The sequence below is a fragment of the Streptopelia decaocto genome (assembly GCF_964273445.1).
Source record: "Streptopelia decaocto genome assembly, chromosome: 17".
Classification (NCBI taxonomy): Eukaryota; Metazoa; Chordata; class Aves; order Columbiformes; family Columbidae; genus Streptopelia; species Streptopelia decaocto.
Window position 1 is genome coordinate 12,064,133 of NC_138672.1, and position 19,590 is coordinate 12,083,722.

A 19,590-nucleotide genomic window follows, 5' to 3' on the forward strand; every position below is an offset into this window, starting at 1 on the left:
AAAACAAGATCAGTTGTCAGTCGGGCCAGCGAGCAGCGTCTCCCTTTGGGGGCGGTCAGCGCACGGTCTGTGCGGGGAGCGCTGGGAGCAGCCCCGTTCCAGGCAGCGCACAGCACCGACGGAGCTCCGCACAATCCACACACAGCAACGAAAATCAACGGGAAACTAGGACAAGATGTCTGAGCCACACAGAGCGAAAGGCTGACGAGACTCACTTTGTATTTCTGCAGCAAAACAAAGCAAAATCCCCAGAATTTCTGCCTTACCAAAACCCCTTGAATCTAATATTGCTGCCTTGCCCAGCCCAACACCATCCAATTATAATATTTTTACATAAAGACTAGTGAAACTGCAACTGGTACGAACTCGCATACGTCACATCTGTTACAAAATTCTGTGAGTGATGCTGAAGAGCTTTCCCTCTCCTTCTGGCAATTCAAAGCAGTATTTGGAAATCGTGCTGGATGTTCAGCAAGATGCAGAACTGGGCAAAACACCCGGGAGAACCGGCAGTGCCCTGTGCCGCAGCGCCCTGTGCCCCTGTGCCGCAGTGTCCTGTGCCGGCGTGCCCTGTGCTGCCGTGCCCTGTGCCGCGGTGCCCTGTGCCGCGGTGTCCTGTACCGCGGTGTCCTGTACCGCGGTGCCCTGTGCCGCGGTGCCCTGTGCCGCGGTGCCCTGCGCCGCAGTGTCCTGTGCCGCAGCGCCCTGTATCACAGTGTCCTGTGCCGCCGTGCCCTGTGCCGCCGTGCCCTGTGCCGCAGCGTCCTGTGCCGCAGTGCCCTGTGCCGCCGTGCCCTGTGCCGCAGCGTCCTGTGCCGCCGTGCCCTGTGCCGCAGCGTCCTGTGCCGCAGCGTCCTGTGCCGCCGTGCCCTGTGCCGCAGCGTCCTGTGCCGCCGTGCCCTGTGCCGCAGCGCCCTGTGCCGCCGTGCCCTGTGCCGCAGTGCCGGGCAGGGCTCTCCCACCGGAACACGGCGAGGGCAGCTGGGCCTGAGCCCTGCGGAGGCAGCGCCAGCACGGCCAGGGCTCCTCACCTGCCAGCCCGGGGAACCGTGCCGGACCAGGGCGCCCGGGCTGCTGAAGCGCCGTGAGGACGTGTCCTGGAAAACACTCAGAGGCCCAGGATGGTGTAAAACAGTCACAGAAGCTCATGGCCTGACCTGGCAGGGAGTTCCGTGCCCAACGGCAGCGGCCTTTGGCACCACCAGCTCCTCCTGGAGCGGGACGGCGTCGAGCCGGGGCTGTCCCGGCACAACCACGGCCCATGCAGCACATGGCCCTGCGCTGCCGCTCCCATCCTCCTCAAGGAGGGCCCAGGGGTTTTTGGTAAATTGAGAAGATATTTTACTCCCTCTGTTTATTTACAGACAGCTATTTGAATAGGCTAACCTGCTGAGATCAATCTCCCATTCAGCGCAATGACCCATCTGTTCAATGCATACGTCTCCTGGAAAAGAGCAGGGCTGGCCACTGCAAATGTGTGCTGCTATTGTGGGGTAGAATACCCCCTGCATACCCACAGAAAACCTTCCTGGCTCAGCACGCGTGCTCTGGCTGCCATCCGATCCGCGCCAGAGCGCACCCGCGCCGGTTCCCTTGCTCAGCACCGAATTCCAGCTGCGGTAAGCCACTAACGCTGTCACACCTAGTCTCCAATTTGAATGCATTTTACATTTCAATATATTATGTCTGAACGTTAAAAATTTCCACAAGAGGCCGATTTTTTCCTACTCCGTCCAGTCAACCTGCAGCACAGTCAGCCTGTGAAGGCCAAGATCTGGTATCAATTGCTTCCTCTCCTACCAAGGCCTATGGAACAGAAGACGCCGGAGGGGAGGGCGGCCGCAAACGCAGGGTCTGTGTGCAGATGAGCTTCTGCATTAGTAGCTCCACGAGGTGCCTACAGGACCAGATGAAATTAGGATGGAAAGGCAGTCGGTACGAGGCCAGCTTTTCACTCAGGCCAAAGAAATATTACAGAAGAAGAAAAGTTAAAAACGAGGTAAGAAGCAGGAGAAATAAATGATCATCTTCCAGAAGCTAAGGGCAATTTCAAATTAGAAATTGCAGTATTTGTTTTGGATGATAATTGGTCTTACCAAAAGGAAACAAGGAACTTCAAAGGAACACAAGCCAGATGTTAATTGCCACGTGCTTATCTAAAAGTAGTCTGTTTTCCTTTCAGCTGCCCCTTGTGTTGGACTAGATGCTCCTTGTGGGTCCCTTCTAACTCAGGACATTCTATGATTCTGTGTCCTCATTGAGTAGAAACGTGGTATTCCAGACAAGGAAAGGATCTGCTGAGTTGCACCTCTCCCTGTCCGCAGCGAGGAACCGTACCCTGTCTCCAGTTAGACCTGGAGCTGGACTGCTGAGAGTAACACAGCAAACTCGGAGTCGTTCTGCCCCGGCAACTTTCCTGTCTCACCTGGCACCAGGGTGGATCCACATCCTCCTGTTAAACACATGCAGTAACAACGCAACTGCTTCTGTCTTTGGAGCATGCTATTGCCCCAGAGAATGTTCTTATTCACCTGCAGATGAAGTAACACGCAGCCAGTCATTTTGGAAAGGGTTCAAGAAAGAAAATCCTACACCAATGACTACCGCTTTTGTTTGGTGGGGGTTTTTTCAATGTTTGACACAGCCTAAAAGTTCATCTCCAAACATGACATGCAAGAAAGGAAGCAGGTGCAAACCACATTCTCGAGTATTGTTTCCACCATCGTCAGGGAACAAAGGGACAGTCTTACCAGACTGCTGAGGCACAGCTGCCACTCCCCACAGCATCAGCACAGCAAACTTCCTGGGGCAAAAGATGAGGTAGGATTCCCAGGAAACTCTGAAGTCAAAGGAATAAGCAGCACAAAAAGGATGAAAGTGATGCAGCTCAGAGAGAACACTTCTTCCCACACCTCTTCAGCCGGGCCTGTGGGCACCAGCTTTGCCAAAGCTGGAGGGGCTGCAGTCACTCCTCTCCAGCGCGAGGACCCCACGGGCGCTGCAGCTCGCGCCGTGCTCAGCCTGCCGTGCGCACGCCTGACAGCGTGGCCTAAACTCACGTCACCTCTCCAGTCCCTGGACTGCAGGACACCCCGTGGCAGCAGCACCGCGCGCAGCGGGCTGCCCCCCGCCGCTGCAGCAGCCCCGGCTCCGCTGCCTGAGGGTGCAGCACGGCAGCTGCCTCTCCAGCCCGGCACCCTCTGCAACACCCTTCTGCCCCAGTGCTGCCTTCTTCAGCTTTGCAGGTGATTGCATCTCTGTTTCAAAAAGCAAATGCCAGCTGTTTTGTTCCCTCCAACTGAATACTGCAGCTTTATGCTCAGCAGACCTGCAGAAGGGAAAATAATGTTCCCTGACAGTGAGGCCAGAACTGCTGCAGAAAATCTCTTGCTAAGCAGCTTGCAGGTTAAACCTGAGCACAGTCTCCGGGTGACGCCAGAATGGTGGGTAATTCACTGAGACGGGGAGCACGCGGCGGCGGCAGCTGCTTCTGCTGACACCAAGGTAAGACTGGCAGGGCTGGGATGGCAGGTTTTGTAACAGCAATCACGAGGACAGGAGAGTGACCCAAGTGTAAGAAAAAACGGGACACGACAAACACAACGTTCTGGTTTCTGTACTTGCAGGTAAGCAAATTATAAAAATAATAGCAATTTTGAATGTTTCAAGAGATTAAAACAAAGAGATAATATTTAGATCATCAAAATGTAGGGGCTAAAATTTTACACGAAAACTAATGAAATCTCTGTGATCAGAGCTTTTGGTTTGTGTCTTCCAATTAGTCGCATTGATCTGCTAATAACAGGATATGGCATGCTTTTCACCATCAGAGAAGCTGTAGTTATTAGTCAAACCTGAGGCTGCTGGTTCAGTTCACTATTCTCTACTATGTCAGCGGCAAAGCTGACGTGCAGCAGCGAGGCTGCTGATTTAGCTGGCGCTGCAGGAACCCGGGAGCACCAGGCGCCTCCCAGACCTGTGCTCTTGCCAAGATGGTCAGAACGTCCTGGATCTATGGACAGGAAAAAGGGGGTGATCGTTTTCTCAAAAAGGTAAAATAAGGTCTAAATCAAGCCAGGCCCAAACATCTTGAACAGTATCCCCACCCCTACCTGCAATTTTTCCAAGTTAGATAGTGGAGTTTATCTAAGAAGCATCTGAAACAAAAATAACTAATTCAGGGAACATTTGTTTTCTTAAAACCTTAGGTGGTTCCAGCCAAACTCTTTCAGCTGAGCCAGCTGTTTGGGTGCCTTTGTGGGACCCGGAGTAAAGGGCAGCAGCTTCGAGTTTCACTCCACTGCTGGTCACCAGCAAAGGTTCGGATTTTGGCTCATTCACCTCATCCCATGAGCTCAGCCTCAGAACAAAGCCGCTGCCTAGGGATGACACGCATAAAACATCGCATTGAACTGTGTGGGTTGCTCGCAACTACAGAGATCACATCATGAGCTTTACTTGCTCTACTGAATAATATCCATGTCTTGTCACCACTGGGCAAGGGGGCTGACAGCAACAAAATGAAAATCAGTCAATAAGAACCACAGCATTTCTTTTAGCAGGTTACAAGGCAAGTCATTTTAAGAGGATTTAAAACAGGGCATATAAACTGGCAAAACCCAAAATAATCCAGACCAACACAGGAGCTTAGGCAATGCTGCAGAAGACAGCGTGCTCCGGCGTGTAAAACGGCGTCTGGGGGTCAGCGACCCCCTCGTGGATGTGGTTTTCCGCAGCTGCACGCGCCGCCGCGGACAGGCCGGGAGGCACTCGGCGCAGGCGCCTGGCGAGGACGGGCGGCGGGCAGCGCGTCCCCAGCTCTGGCGCAACACGCCACAGCTCAGCTCACGGAGAACCGGCTCTGCCCTGCTGACCGTTTCCACAGCCAACAGCTCTTTCATTAAAAGCGTGTATACATATATATATATATATATATAATTTATTCCCACATTAGAACTTAGCCTTTCCCTACCGATTCTTTCTTAGAGCTGCTCCTATTAGCATAATTAAAATTAGGACAGTGGAGTCTTTTGTGTGTCGGGCTGATTTTGGCTATTTTTTTTTTAGTAAAAGGCAGGGGCACCACCTAACGGTGAGTCAGAACCCTCAGCTCCTTCTCCGTGTAGCTGGCTAGTTACTGTACCAACACTGACACAACAGGCGGCACAGTCAAAACCGAACTGTTCCACTGAGTTCGAACTGTCAATTACTAATCCTGGACATTGGCAAGACGGAGCAGAGTACCTTACGTTACACACAAGTGCACATCCCCACACCCTCAGCCCCTGTGCATCACGGATCTTGAGAAAGAAAATAAAGCAAAGAGGGGTTTATGCCAAGGGTATGTTAAATTAAATCTGATGTCTAAGAACTAAGTTATCCCAGTGCAGGAGAAAAAAAATCCCTACCTGTAGTTCAGGATTTGTAGTGACAGTCCAGTCTCTCCCTGCTGAGCAGTATCGCAGCTGGAGCCCAAAGGGGACGGGCACGGGTCCTCTGGAAAGCCACATTAAAATGTTTCAATTAATCAAAGTGGGCATTTACTTTTTCTCATGGGCTCCTCAGTTTAGCCCAAGGATTTTGCATTCTGATATCACAGTGAAAACAAAGAGAAAACAAATTAAAGGAGAAGTTGCTCAGTGAAAGCAGTGTGTCAGTTCTCACTGTATTCAATCCAACCTTCTGCTTTCCAAGGCCACAGGACAGATTTCCAACACACAGAAATCACAGAATCATTTTGGTTGGAAAAGACCTTTAAGATCACGAAGTCCAACCGTTAACCTGGTGCTGCCAAGTCCATCTCTAAACCATGTGTCTAAGTGTCTCTGGTACAGCTGTGGGAGATGCTTCGTTTGTACCAAAAGGTTTCTTACACAAGAGCCTTTTGCCACCCATATGCCTAGACCCACTTCAGCTTGTCATCTCTTCGTAGATGTTACTCTCTAACTTCTGCCTACTGTGCACGAGGTGTGGACAGACCCTATCAGTATTGAGAACTCCTGCACAAACCTCTGAATGTCTGTTCATTTGCTAGCCATTTCTGTGACTCTCTGAAAAGCAATTTCCCCATCAACTTCATTTGTTTAGCATGATGTGCCAAGGAAACGCTTTCATTTTAACATAGTCTGAAATCCATAACAAAATTTTAAATTTTCTTTTTCTATAAATGTGACACAGACTATTTAATCTCTGAGTAACACACTGACAAGAACAGCTGGGAAGTCCTGTTGCTTTCTTCTTTGGCTTCTGAGATCTACTTGTTAATCCAAAGTAGAAAAAAACCCATTACTACCTATAATGCTGCCAGCAAGGGCTTCTGGAGTACAGGGCTAGTGCCACTGTCACTGCCCCAAGCACACCCGACCCGCTTCCTGCTCACGCAGCCTCAGCAGCCCGGTTACGACGACTGCTGCCGGCTCCTGCTGACCGCAGTACGTGTACCCCCACCACCCTGCCAAAAATGCCTCACGTTTCTTGTTACTTATGGCAAACAGGGACCTAACCTGATTTCAGCCTCAATAAAGTAGAGGTGTGGGCGGCTTGCTCTCTTTTTGGAAGAGGGTTTGGGGACTCTTGACCTGATATGACCTTCACTTTAATGCTTTTTCATAGCTTCATATTGCAGAACCAGTTTGGACTTAATGAATTGTTTTTACCAGCGACAGGGTGTACAAGCGGCGTGTGCCCGGCCCGCGGCGCAGCGCCGGCAGCGCCCCCCGCCGCGGCCACCGCCGCTCCCGCAGGTCACAGCGGTCAGCACATCGTCTCCAAAGCACTGAATAATTTAAAGGGTAATTCAGTGGTCAGCGAATGTCAGACCTTTATAATTCCATAAATTATCTCTCCAAATGATCTGTAAATTGCATTAAACAATGAATTTTACACAGTTTCCCCATTGACTGTCTGTCCTACACAAGTATGGATTTGAGGCAGGTAATTGTACATGCTCCAATTGTTCTCATGACTTATGTGACAAGGAAGACAAGCTGACTGTTGTCCCTTGTATTCAAAACAATGTGTAACAGGGTCCTACCGAAAGATAATTCAGCAGGACACCATTTCATGGACACACAGGCTGGCAGAGTTTGGGGCTGCTTTGTCCTTAGGGTACATCGAGAACACTTTGTACTATATGAGCTTCACTTTTGTTTCTTGATTTGCTTTGTAAAAAATGAAGACTCTTACAAGCATTAAAACCATGAGCTATGTGAGTTCTATGGACTGTACAATGGGTTCTGTCAACCACTCATTTAAATCTGAGCTGAATACGAATTTTAGAAGTATTTTCATCTAAGTACACAATTTCCCAAGCGGTTTTTACTGAGCATGCCCAATTTTATGTAGCAGTTTAACTAATCTTGTTTCTATTGCTTTTTAAACATCTGAAGTGATCATGTCCTTTTTATGTGCTTTCTTCCAAGTAAATCAGTCTCCAGCAAGTAACTGTGAAAGCCAAGGATACGGGGATACAGACAAGGACGGGCAAACCCTGAGAGGCAGCTCGGGCCGGCAGCGGTGCGGCCGCAGCGTCTCCCCAGCCCATCCTAAGCACGGTTGCCCAGTCTAACAACCACCCCCTGCAGCCGGGCACATCTGATCGAGGCAGGCGGGACCTCCCCGCAGCAGCTTCCTCGCCCCAGAAATGCCGACTGTCTCACTGGGCACCACGGAGCCACTTCGGGGCCGACAAAGATCCTTCTTCCAGAGGCTCATTAATAGACTCCACAAAGCGTAGCAGACAGTTCTTTTTCGTGGTGCTGATCTTACATTCCCCTCGCTATTATAGAACAATGAAATCTAGAGGAAACTAATATATCCATTTATTTAACCTAGAAAACTGATGAGCAGATTATCGAAGGTTACTGTACCTGTTTCAGAGTTTAAACATCATTTGGAAGTCAAAGGGCAACTATTTATCGGCTGCAATGTATTTGATTCAGAGCCTTGAGCAGGATTATATTTCTCCTGGGTATTTGTGCTAATTTCAAAGGCTAGACTGACAGACAGTGTCTGAAAACAAAAGTATAGGGGGATGGATTTAAACAGAATGTTTTTCTTTCCAGAATCCAAAGTGGCCTTATTTTTCAGTTGCTGGACTGAAAAATACTTCCACGTCCTTGGAGGATCAAGGGCTATCAAAACAGACAAAAGGAAGATCTGTGGTTTAGTGGCATCACAGTTCACATGGTTCATATTTCTACTAAGCTCACTGTGCTGTTTCACAGACCATGTGGCTTGGGATTGCTTTCAGACACAAAACTATGCACGGAAGTACAGATTTAGATACAACCTAAGATACATCCATAGATATTTGGTGCTTCTGAACAATCTGTATTGAATCAAACCTGCTTATATTAAAGTATTAAGTACATGTTGTCTTTAGAAATTTTCAAAGGCATCTTTGGGAAGTTGTTATGTGGAAAATTTAAGTAATAGCTTTAGACCAAAAGGACAGCGTGCCATCTGAACAAACAGAGTCTGCATACTATCTTTTAGGGTGAAGGACTATTTCACTTGTAACTGCCATAGCAGTTATCACTGGATCTTATTATTCTAGTACGTGCTGTAAACAAATCACATTTTTCATTTCTTCTTCACTAAACCAACCGCTTTTTGCATTCATTCAGAGCTTCCAATGCAGTGTTGAGGAAAAAACAATCTGAAAGAAACGTCTGAGATTACTTTGGGAGTAGCAGAAAGTGAGAGTACCTCTTGAATCCTGAGCGACAACTGCAGTTTCTACCTGACAAACAATACGAGAGAGCTGAAAGTCTCAGTGGCTGTCAGGTACATGTTGTGGGTTAACCCCGGCAGACGTGGGTGCCGGAGCCAGCCCCGTGGCCGCTCTGAGCCCGCGGGTTCCGCTCGCCCGGAGCCAGGCTGGCAGAGCTCCGGCCGCGGGGCCGCCTGACGGCCGCGGCAGCACCGCGGGACGTGCGCGCCACGGACACGGAGCCTTCCAGCTCACTCCTTCAGGTCACGCCGCTTCCAGAAGCTCTTCTGCACGACCTCTGACCTCATCCTCTGCCAAAATCCTGGTGAGAGAGGCCCGGTGCCACTCTTCCTCAGAGTACTCACTACCGAGACAGAAGTAACAAAAGCGAGGGCCAAACAGACTGCATGGCGAATACAGAACTTCAGCATCATCTTTTGTCTAGACCGCGAGCTCCCTGGAGCGCACGTTCTCAGCAGAATTGAAGGGGACGGGATTCAGGCACTGCAGTTACTAAGGTTTTAGCTCCACAGCTAAAAAATCTTCTTTGGCACTTTTCAGTCTTCACAGACCTCAGAATTCCCTGATCTGGATCACAAACAGTTTGAAAGGCAGATACCTGAGTCTGGACTCCTCTTGTTCTGCACAAGAGCTGCTAAAACCACGTGTCTGGCTGGCCGTGGTAGGGTTTCCTCCCAGTGCCTGCAGAGCCCGCTCCTGTTTCCCCACCGCAGCGCCGGCCGCCTCAGCAGCATCCCCTGCAGCGCACCCCGACCAGCGCGTCTGGGGAACGGCAAACTGGTTCCGATCGCTCCAGAGCCCCTTAGTGGTTAGTGCTGTGGGACATTAGTTCTGGATGACTAATTATTTGGTTTAAAAACAGGTCTTTTGTTTCTTGGGCTATAAAGACAACATGACCACTTTCTGTACTTTTGACCCCAGGGAAAGAAAAGCCACAGATAATAGAATTAAACCCTCATTTCACTTGAGATAATATTTGTGTAAGCTCCCCTAGTAAAATGTCATGTACACTGCCAAGTCTGCAGGTTATCACTTCCACAGTTTGAGTGTTTGGAGACAGGGCTTGGGAGCAGGGGGTATTTGGGGGAAAGCTCTGAGAATTATAAGACCTGTAACCGTAGAACTTTTTTCCTACTCAGCCCAACATTTCCTTCAAGACTTGAGCTCAGACAAAATAATGGTTAGGATATTTTTTATTGGCCCAACACAGAAGCATTATATAAGGTTTCAAGGCCACACAGATGATTTTTCCTATTTTAGTAAGGCTCTCTGTAGACTTTGCAAGGAGAAGAATCAACACATTCAACTGTGATTCCAATTGTGCTCTTTTTTCAAGGGATTATTTTAGAATTCTAAGCACCATGAAGCAAGAGTGCAAGTCCTCCCCATCAGCACATGAGCTTTTTCCTTACAACTCTGAAATCACACCAACAATAATAAAGCTTCTTGGCCAAGTGTTAGTTTGAAACATGTCATTCCATTCCAGGGAAGCACTGAGCTCTCCCTCCCTTTTCCTGCTGCAGTCCTGTTGTGTTTGGTGGTCATATGGTTCCAGGTAACCAAGATCAGACTCTTCCGTAACTTGGGAGCCAATCCTTCCACTGCCTTCTCCCTTGCCCATCATGTTATCTTTCTTAAAATAGTATTGCAGTACAACATTCTGCAAAAAAACACTTGTAAAGAGCAAATTTCAAACCCTCTTTGACGCGGGTAGCACTCTGAGCAAGTTGGGCAATCTGGTAACACAGAGCTTTTAGAACGGTTTGACTTCCCCATAAGGAAAGGAGTTAAGAAACTTAGCTTCAAAAAGTACAAGTGCATTTTTTCAATATTCATGATATCATCGTGTGCTGGTTTTGGCTGGGGTAGAGTTAATTTTCTTCATAGCAGCTATTATGGGCCCATGTTTTGGAGATTACGCTGGCATAGTGTTGACAACACAAGGATGTTTCAGTTACTCCCGAGCAGTGCTCACACAGCGCCAAGGCACCAGTGAGCAGGCTGGGGCGCAGGGGGGCCGGGAGGAGACGCCGCCGGACGCTGGCCCTGCCCCACTGGCCCCAGGGGGTTCCCTCCACCTGACGTCACGCTCAGCATATGAAGTGGGGGGAACACGAAGGAGGGGGGATGTTTGGAGTGATGGCGTCTGTCTTCCCAAGTCACCATTACATGTCATGGAGCCCGGCTTTCCTGGAGGTGGCTGAGCACCTGCCTGCCATGGAAGGAGAGAATGAATTCCTTGGTTTGCTTTGCTTGCATGCATAGATTTTACTTTATTTATTAAACTGTATCTCAACCCATGAATTTTCTTACTTTTACTGCTCTGATTCTCTCCTCCACCTCATCGGGCAGGAGTGAGTAAGTGGCTGTGTCAGGCTTAGTTGCCGGCTGGGGTTAAACCACAGCACATCAGTACTTCTTAACTGCAGAACACAGCTCCAGACTTTCCTGTGAAGGAATTGAAACTACCAGTTCTCTGTTATGCCTGTCCTCTACCAAACTTGAATAAATGTTTTCAGGGTGTGCATGCTCATTCAATAAATATACCACAGCACAATCTCTTCCTTAGTTTACAGGGGGTGGGGAGTTGTTGTTATTTGTTGGTGATTTTGTTGTTGTTGATTGGTTTGTTGTTTGTTTGCTTTTTAATCTCCATGCAGGAATTATAGACGCAAACCACTGGACTGCTGTGTCTTCACGTACAAAGCTGGCTTTTGTGGGTAGGCCAGGGAAGGCTCCTGGAGCCAGCAGAAGGAAAATAAGAGACAAAGAAAATATTAGCTCTGCTTTGTGCCTTATGCTTTGGTGTCCTGTTACAGAATAGTCAGTCTGCAGTGGAACTTGGAGTCCCCATGCAATGCCACAACTGAGACATGACACAGTATGCAGGTGTTGTTTAACTAGGGCATATACATATACGGATTCTCTTTCGTTCAGCGTCCCCCTCACAGATCGGTGTCTGCTTTGAGCAGCTCCAGAATGTTTGTTTGGAATACTTGTCCAAAAACACCAAGAAAGCTGAGATGTGAATAAGCTCTGGGAAAGAAAAGGACAAGGCTGTGATGAAGAAAATTTGAAGAAAGCAAATAAAGCAACGTATATCATTATGACTAAGCTGCAGCATTCTGGGATTGGAACAATACAAAAAATACTGGAAGTGGAAAGATCCTGAAGTAATGCTGCTTAGGTCCTCGTGGAGTTTATCGTGCTTCTGGTGGTGGCCAGTTCAGTATTACTTGCCAGAAAGAGATACGACCTCGCATACGGGAGACTGGCTTTGCTGCCCACGGCCAAGCCAGTCGGAAGCACAATGCAAAAGGGACCAGAACTTCTATTCATTTCCGTGTGAGATGGGCACTTGTCAGTCAGGACAGGCAGTGGCTGTCAGCTCTCAGCAGCCGCAGCTGCAGCCTTGACTTGCTATTGCTTGTGTCTCTCATCGTCATGTGGACCACGTACTCCAAAACATTTCTGCAGGGACTTGATGCATATATATATATATGTGTGTGTGTGTGTATACACAGGTAAACACACACACACAAATATTTGTCTGGCATTATCTCAGGAATTTGGATAGATATTAACTGGGATTATAGGCTGTGCGTCACTTCTATTACTCCAGTCTAAGCCTGGCACACAGCCTAGCACTGCACCCCAAAAGTAACAGACCATTTTTAAGGACAAAAGAAGGCTGCTGTGATTACTTAGTATGTACTATGCTATAACAACAAGCAATACAATAATCTCTTACTAAAAAGGAAAAGACTAAGGTTTGAACAGAAATCTTGGGGAAAAAAACCAAAACAAAACACAAAACACTACAAAACTTTCCCCAGCAGTTGAAACAGATGATTTTAAAAATCATACTGTTAGTAAAGCCTTTAAAATTCCATGTGAGGAGGATTATTCAGCCAAAATCCCAGGGAGCAGCTGTGGATAATTTCTAGTTCTCTTACTGTTCAAGCAGAGTCCTTCCCAAGGATTTCTACAACTCATCCTCCATTTCCACCCCTCCAACAGAAAAATAAATGAATCATGGGGCTTCAGGTTTGGGGTTTTTTTTATAATCCAGATACTTAATATTGAGCAATATGCAGGATCCAGAAAAAAAAAATGAAAGAAATCTTCCAAGTCTTCTTTTTCAGCCTTAAAAATGCTAGAGAGGATACAAACACTATTTCTTCTCTTTCACAGGTCACTGCTAATAGACAAGCTGCTTGTGATGCATTCCATGCTGGGACCAGCTACAAGCCATGCATCTGCTGAATTTAGGAATAAAGAGCTAGACCATAAAATGTGGAATCAGAGGAGTGGCCTCAGGGGCACAACGGTGCATTACTTCTGTGAGACCAGAGTGTTTCACTAAAAGATATATATTGCTACAGGAAAAAGGCTTCCATGCATTTTGATTCTGTCATTTATTGTTTGCGTAGCTTGTTCTATGCTAGATCACACAGCACAAGTAACCTGAGAGAACACGCTTCATCTTACTGTGGAGCTCACGTTATTTGCCACTGCAAAGAACCTTTTGCTATTAGATTCTGTGCAAGAACATTTAAGCTGTTGCTCATCTAAGATCCATGGGCCTCCCAACAAGTGTGAAAAACATTCAGTTCAGGAATAACCTTGCTCACAGAGTTTTTCCTCTGTGTCCCTTTCTCTTTTCCTTCTCCCCAGAGAGACATTCATGTAACAAAGGCCTCTGCATGTACCACTGGTTTTAACTATCCTAGAAAGTATCTTCTACAAAGAAAAGGATTTCCAACAGTTTTTCTCACTGCAGTTATAGCGACCACAGTCTGTAATGAATTACTTATATCATTACTTTCCTAGCTGAAAAATCATTTGAAGTAGGCAGTCTACCCAGCATGAACTAGAAAGACAAAAGTGATTTCCTTTTTAATAAGGACATTTATCAATGAAGATCACTATTTCTGCAGCGTCAGAAGTGCCAAAAGGACTCGCTTTGCACAGTAAGATGACTGTGATGACAGAGGGCAGCTGCAAGTGGTAAAGAAAGATGGGGAATACCTGAACAAGTCCCATGCTAAGTCTCTTATCAATACTATAACTATAAAACGTGGGCTGGCAAAGGAGCCTGCCCTGCAGTGGGACTCTGCTGCTGAGGAGCCCAGCAGGAGGGTCTGGCCCAGGTCCCCAAGGGTCTGCCCAGCAGGAGGCGAAGCACTGACAGGGCCGCACTGGTGCACAAACATTCAGGACACGCTCTGCCCAACACTTCGACACCTCAGTGATTTTCTCTGCTGTACTTTCACATACCCACTCTTTGAACTCAGATAATGAAATAAGGTATGCAGCATTCACTGCAATGCCAAACACACGGAAAATAAAAACCCCCCATTTCCACTCCAGATACCATATTTACTATCTGCCCTGTCATGCATGCTTATGACATTCGGCTTTCTTGAAGAAAACAGCAGATGGTACCAAACCAGATGACACGCTTGAGTCTGTTGTGCCCGCGTTGCCACCCTGCCCACGCAGACCACAGCGGCCGTGTCAGGGTGCTCGGGGCTCCTTCTCTTCCCAGCCTGGCCACCACCACCAGCAAATGCTAAGGGGAAACACATGGCTCAGCCTTCCCCAGGAAAAATTCCCATTTCACATCGACCACCAATTATGGATTTCCATCTTTTCTCATAATTAAAAAGAAATCTCAGATAGCTGACAAATGTTTTCCATAACCCAGGTTATCTGCATTGATAACAGCTTTGCCTTCTTATTGACTGAATCTGATATCACCTCGTGCAGATCCTTCCTGTGACTGTTGCCAGGCTCACAGGCCTGTGAATTACCTAGCTAATCACAGTTATTTACTACTTTCATGTTAGTACAGAGCTCACAAATTCTACCTTCAGGTACTTCACCACAGCTCCTGCCGTGGCCGTTGGAGCCGAGCCGGCGCAGCCTCCTGTGCCGCGCAGGCGGGTCCAGGGCCCCGCGCCTCGCCGCCTCCGACAGGCGGGACGAGCGGACACCGAGCGGACACCGAGCGGACACCGAGCGGACACCGAGCCGGCACCGAGCGGACACCGAGCCGGCACCGAGCGGACACCGAGCCGGCACCGAGCCGGCACCGAGCGGACACCGAGCGGACACCGAGCCGGCACCGAGCTGCCGCGCCACAACCACAGCCCAGCTTCACACTACTCCCAGACACAGTTCCAGTTCTCACCTTTTTAATATCAACAAAAGGCAAATATCCATTCCATTCTGCTCAGCCCTTCATTACTTCGAATCCCCAGGCCCTGGGAAGAACTACTAACCAGCTGAGTGTAATCGGCCTTAATTATTTACTAGCTACAACTGAAAACTGTGAAACTTATCAAGCAAGAGCCACTTACCTTCCCATGTGATCAGCTGTGGATAGATTTCCAAGACTTTTTCTTTTCTGTAAGATTTTCTCCATAGTATAAGCTCATATCACTTCTTAGGTCTGTCAAATAAAAATATGGATTAGAAGCTGCTTGAACTAATTATTAATTAAACCATCTCATGGGATTTATGCCTGTGGCAGCTGTACACACTCGGCAGGGCCCAGGACTCTCAACAGGGCGGCTGACGGCTCCTCTGGGCCACCGTCCCCACCGCGCTCGACGCCGCGTCAGGGTCTGTGTCCCGCGCCGTGACCCGGCGGGGCAGGAGGACAGGATAGACAGGCTTCTCGACCAATAGACAGGCTCTTTGACCAATAGACAGGTTCCTCAGCCAACCAGCTGCCTGGGCCCGGAGCAGCTGCTGGACATGGCCCGCCCGGGCTGGGTACGGGGTTTCCCCCGGGCCCCCCATGGGACCGTCGGAAGAGCCTCTCCGGGCGGAGCGCGCTCCCTTCCCGCGGTGAGCGAGTGTTCTGGAGACACCCCGGAGTGCGGCCTTGCCTGGGTGCCGCGGGGAGAGCGGCCCTTGGAGTGCGGGCTGCGGCCCGGGACCGTCGTTCTTGTGTGGTAACAACATCCCCAGCCGGTACATCCAACCCGTCACGTTGCCGGAGCGCTGACCGGTTTTGGGTTACCCCCCGCTTGCATTGGTTTCTGCGGATGGTTCTGGTTCTGAGTTAGAGTTGGTTTAAGCTCACATTTGCCAGGAGTTGTTTGGGGTGCCCTGTCCGGCAGCAGAAACGCGGCTGCAGGTGGAGGAGCCGCGCGGTCCCCGCAGCCGGCCCCGCGGCCGGGGGAGCCGGCGGGACCCACCGTGCTGGGGCCGCTGGGGCCGGCGGGACCCGCCGTGCTGGGGCCGCTGGGACCCGCCGTGCTGGGGCCGCTGGGACCCGCCGTGCTGGGGCTGCTGGGGCTGCTGGGGCCCGCCGTGCTGGGGCCGCTGGGACCCGCCGTGCTGGGGCTGCTGGGACCCGCCGTGCTGGGGCCGCTGGGACCCGCCGTGCTGGGGCCGGCGGGACCCGCCGTGCTGGGGCTGCTGGGGCCGGCGGGACCCGCCGTGCTGGGGCTGCTGGGCCGCCAGGCCGGGCAGCGCGCTCCTGCTGCAGACTGCGCACACGAGCGGCCCTGTCCGGAAGGCAGAGCAGCGCTGAGTGACGGGCAGGAATGCGTTCCGCATGTTGGGAGGTGTCACTTTTCCTAGGTAAATCAATACCACATTCCCCTTCTTATCTTGAAAGCTATGGGAGGACAAATCACATTAGTGTGGATCTCTGCCTTGGCCCCTGCCATGCTGCTGTGGAACAGCGGGCTGCACTTTTACAAACCTTTGCCCTGACGTGCTCTCAGTCAGCTATTGGAAAGGCTTGGCAAGCCTGAACGTGTTTGGGGTGTTTTTTTGACGATACGATAGATAGACAGTGGCTGCGTGCACCCTGGGGAGCCAGCCGTGGATCCTACTGCTGGTCCCTGTTGGCTCCAGCTGGCCAAAGACAGATAAAACCAGCCTCGCATGAAGCTGATGTCACCAGAAGCACCATGAACATTGACTCCACTCTATCTTTGCTATTTGTTGGCTTCTCAGAAGGTCTATTCATGCATTCTCCTGCTGAATCGCTTTTGGAACGTGCAAGTTAGAAATTACCCCTCTTGCAAGGCCTTATTGGTTTTTGAGGATTTAGTACTGAAAAGACCCAGCGTGCTGTGCTGAGCGCTGTCTGCAGGTGGTCGGTAGATCGCTCCCCCCCGGTGGCGCTGCCGCCCGGTGCCCACGGGGCTGTGAAGCACTGAACAGGCTGCCCAGGACAGCGGTGGAGTCACCGTCCCTGGAGGGTTTGAACAGGCGTGGAGATGAGGTTCTCAGGGACAGGGGTTAGTACTAGAGTTAGGTTATGGTTGGACTCGATGATCCTGAGGGTCTCTTCCAACCAAACTGGTTCTATGGTTCTATCAAGGGGGGATTTCCAAGTGTGAATTCATAGCTTATCTCGCTGCCCGGAACTGATTCTGGGAATTAGAAACTATGCCAGAAAAAAATGGTGGAAAACATACAGAATAGGATTAGTAGACAATAGCTAACTCTAACACACTGGTTTCATCCCTTTTCAGCACTGGTTGAGTTCTCCCGATTTAAATGTTTCTTTCAGGAGAAACTCTGCCACTTCTACCCTGTATACGAAGTCTGTAGAAGATAGAACTGTTGGTACAGTTTGTTCCCAGACTTCTGCAGAGGTGAGTTGGATCCAGTTTCGCCTCTTCGAGCCTGGCAAGGCTAGCGTTGTCGTTGAGAAGGAAGGCGCGTTGCCGAGGTGGTGGTTCTGGAGGCGGGCAGCGGTGGGAGCGTGGTCACCAGCCGGTGTCACCGTGGGCCATGGCCGCTGTGCGAGCCGGTGTGTGTGTGACCCCTGCGCCGGGTGCGCCGAGCGCTGCGGGGGAAGCAGCACATGGACTGTGTGTGCTGAGTGGTTTTGTGCTGTGGATCTGGTTTGTAAAGATGATCCTTGCTATACAGAAAGCCTCGTCACTATCGCACAAGGTATCCTTTATTTCTTCTTCAAGTGAGGGCATACAGAACTTGATCTGGGATTACAGAGATAAAGTTCATTTTGGCTTCTTATCTAGAAACTCCATTTGTAGATGCCAAAAACTGCTCATGGGACCAAACTGTTTCAGACTGAAGATTATTATTGGAAACTGTGTGTAGGGTTACAGGTTAAACGTGAATTTGTATTTTATATAACAGCTTATCCTGCACTGACTTGTCAAATATTGACAACAGGCTCCTATATTTCCCATATTAGATTGATGATCTCATATATTCTGCTAAAATAAGATTTTTAAACCTGGCTTAGGTGCCTGTGATGTCACCAGGAAAAATATGGAAAATTCTAACCCCAAGTTCTGGCTGAAATAGTAAACAGGATATGGTATTTAAGTCTTTCTTTTAAGTTGCATTTACCTTACGTGCCTTCTGGCTAAACAACATCTGAGATTTATTCTGCATCAGGATTCTTTGTGTCTTTTTTGGTAAAAGTTTGTGAGCCACATTTGAAGTAGTTTGGTTGATTGTTTTTTGTTTGTTTGTTTTCCAAAAAAGCCAACCAAATACAGATGCCTGGAATATACGCTTAGAGATTCCACCGAGGCAATTCATTGATACTCTGAGAACAGAACAGGTTAGTCGATGCCTTCTTTAATACAAATGCCATACATGCTTGGTATTAAGTTGGACACTCGGCAAACTAGTCAGAAGCTGTAATTGCAGCAGGGTGAGGTGAGGAGAAGTGGTCTGTACAGCCACAGTCCCCTTACCCATGGGGCCATATCACATCTGCCAGCTGTAATCCAGTCCAAAAATCAGTGCTGAAAAGGCCAGGTCCCTTCTGGGCTTTAGACAAAGAAATTAGATGCAGAAAGGGAACTGCAGCCATTCTGCAAGGATGAGTACTGGGTCACGGGTCTTTGGATTTTGTTTAAAGAAAACCTTCCTGAGATGGCTATTCTCAGGAGCAGCCAAAACAGACATCCTTCTGACATTATAATTTGAAGCTCCAGAAACATTGTTCAGAATCAATCCCCTGTTCACATACAATCTTTATTTACTTCAGGTTTGGGATTTCTGGATGGGTTGGTTTTGGTTTCGGTGGGTTTTTTTGGTTTGTGCCTTTTGTTTTTTTTCTTGAATTTTACAGCACTACAAGAAAAAAATAAGTCTGTATTGATCTTTAAAGGTTAAGAACTTGGTGCACTTAAATTATTCTAACCCAGAGAGTTTGAAATTTATAGTCCCTCTTGAACCTCCCTGCCTCACCAGCTTCCTTGGGAGGACCCTGCTGCAGGCTGCACGCCAACTGCAGTAAAATTTAAAGAGGTGAGAGAGAAACTTCCCAGAAAATATAAACATTTCATGGAAATGAAATAAGTCTTCCCTTATAGGAACTCACCTCAACAAGCTTTAGATAAATGGAAAGGTATTCAGAATTGTAAGTGGATATAAAGTGTGGTGTTTTAGATACATTTGTTTATGAGCAACACAGAAATGCGCATTGTCTTAAGCCAGTAGAGTGGGACAGCAGGAGGCTCCCGCGCACGGGGCCAGCGACGCCGGAGCTGAGCTCTGCCGAGCGGGTGGCTCGGGTCCGAGCCTCCCCGGACGATGGCAGCCGCACGCCTTCGCCCCGGAACAAATCCCCCGCGCACGGCAGCCACAGCGCCGACCTCCTGTGAGGCATCTGAAACACTCCCCAGGTCTGGAGATGGGAAACTCAGAATAATAGCAACGAACACAGCACTGGAAAGCGCTCTCCTTCTGCGTCAGAGGTCTCTGGCTGACACAACACAGAAGGCTCACGTGGCTGCTCAGTAACAACTGTGGAGAGAAATAATGTGTGAGCATTAGAAGGGCTGTAAATTCCTCAGCCCCACTCGCTGGGCACTGGCTCCAGAGGCCTGCTCCTCCTG

General features: G+C 49.2%; 1 long non-coding RNA gene across 2 annotated transcripts in view; it reads right to left on the bottom strand.

The window, feature by feature from the left end:
* LOC309447447 overlaps positions 1–15,364 on the bottom strand; it is a 64,530-nt gene extending 49,166 nt beyond the window's left edge. For both annotated transcript variants that reach the window (XR_014185613.1, XR_014185614.1), the window contains exons 1-3: positions 15,283–15,364; positions 15,100–15,191; positions 5,409–5,496 (exon numbers count right to left, since the gene is read on the bottom strand). This is a non-coding gene — a long non-coding RNA (uncharacterized lncRNA). The remainder of the gene's footprint in view (positions 1–5,408; positions 5,497–15,099; positions 15,192–15,282) is intronic.
* Positions 15,365–19,590: the final 4,226 nt, after the last annotated feature.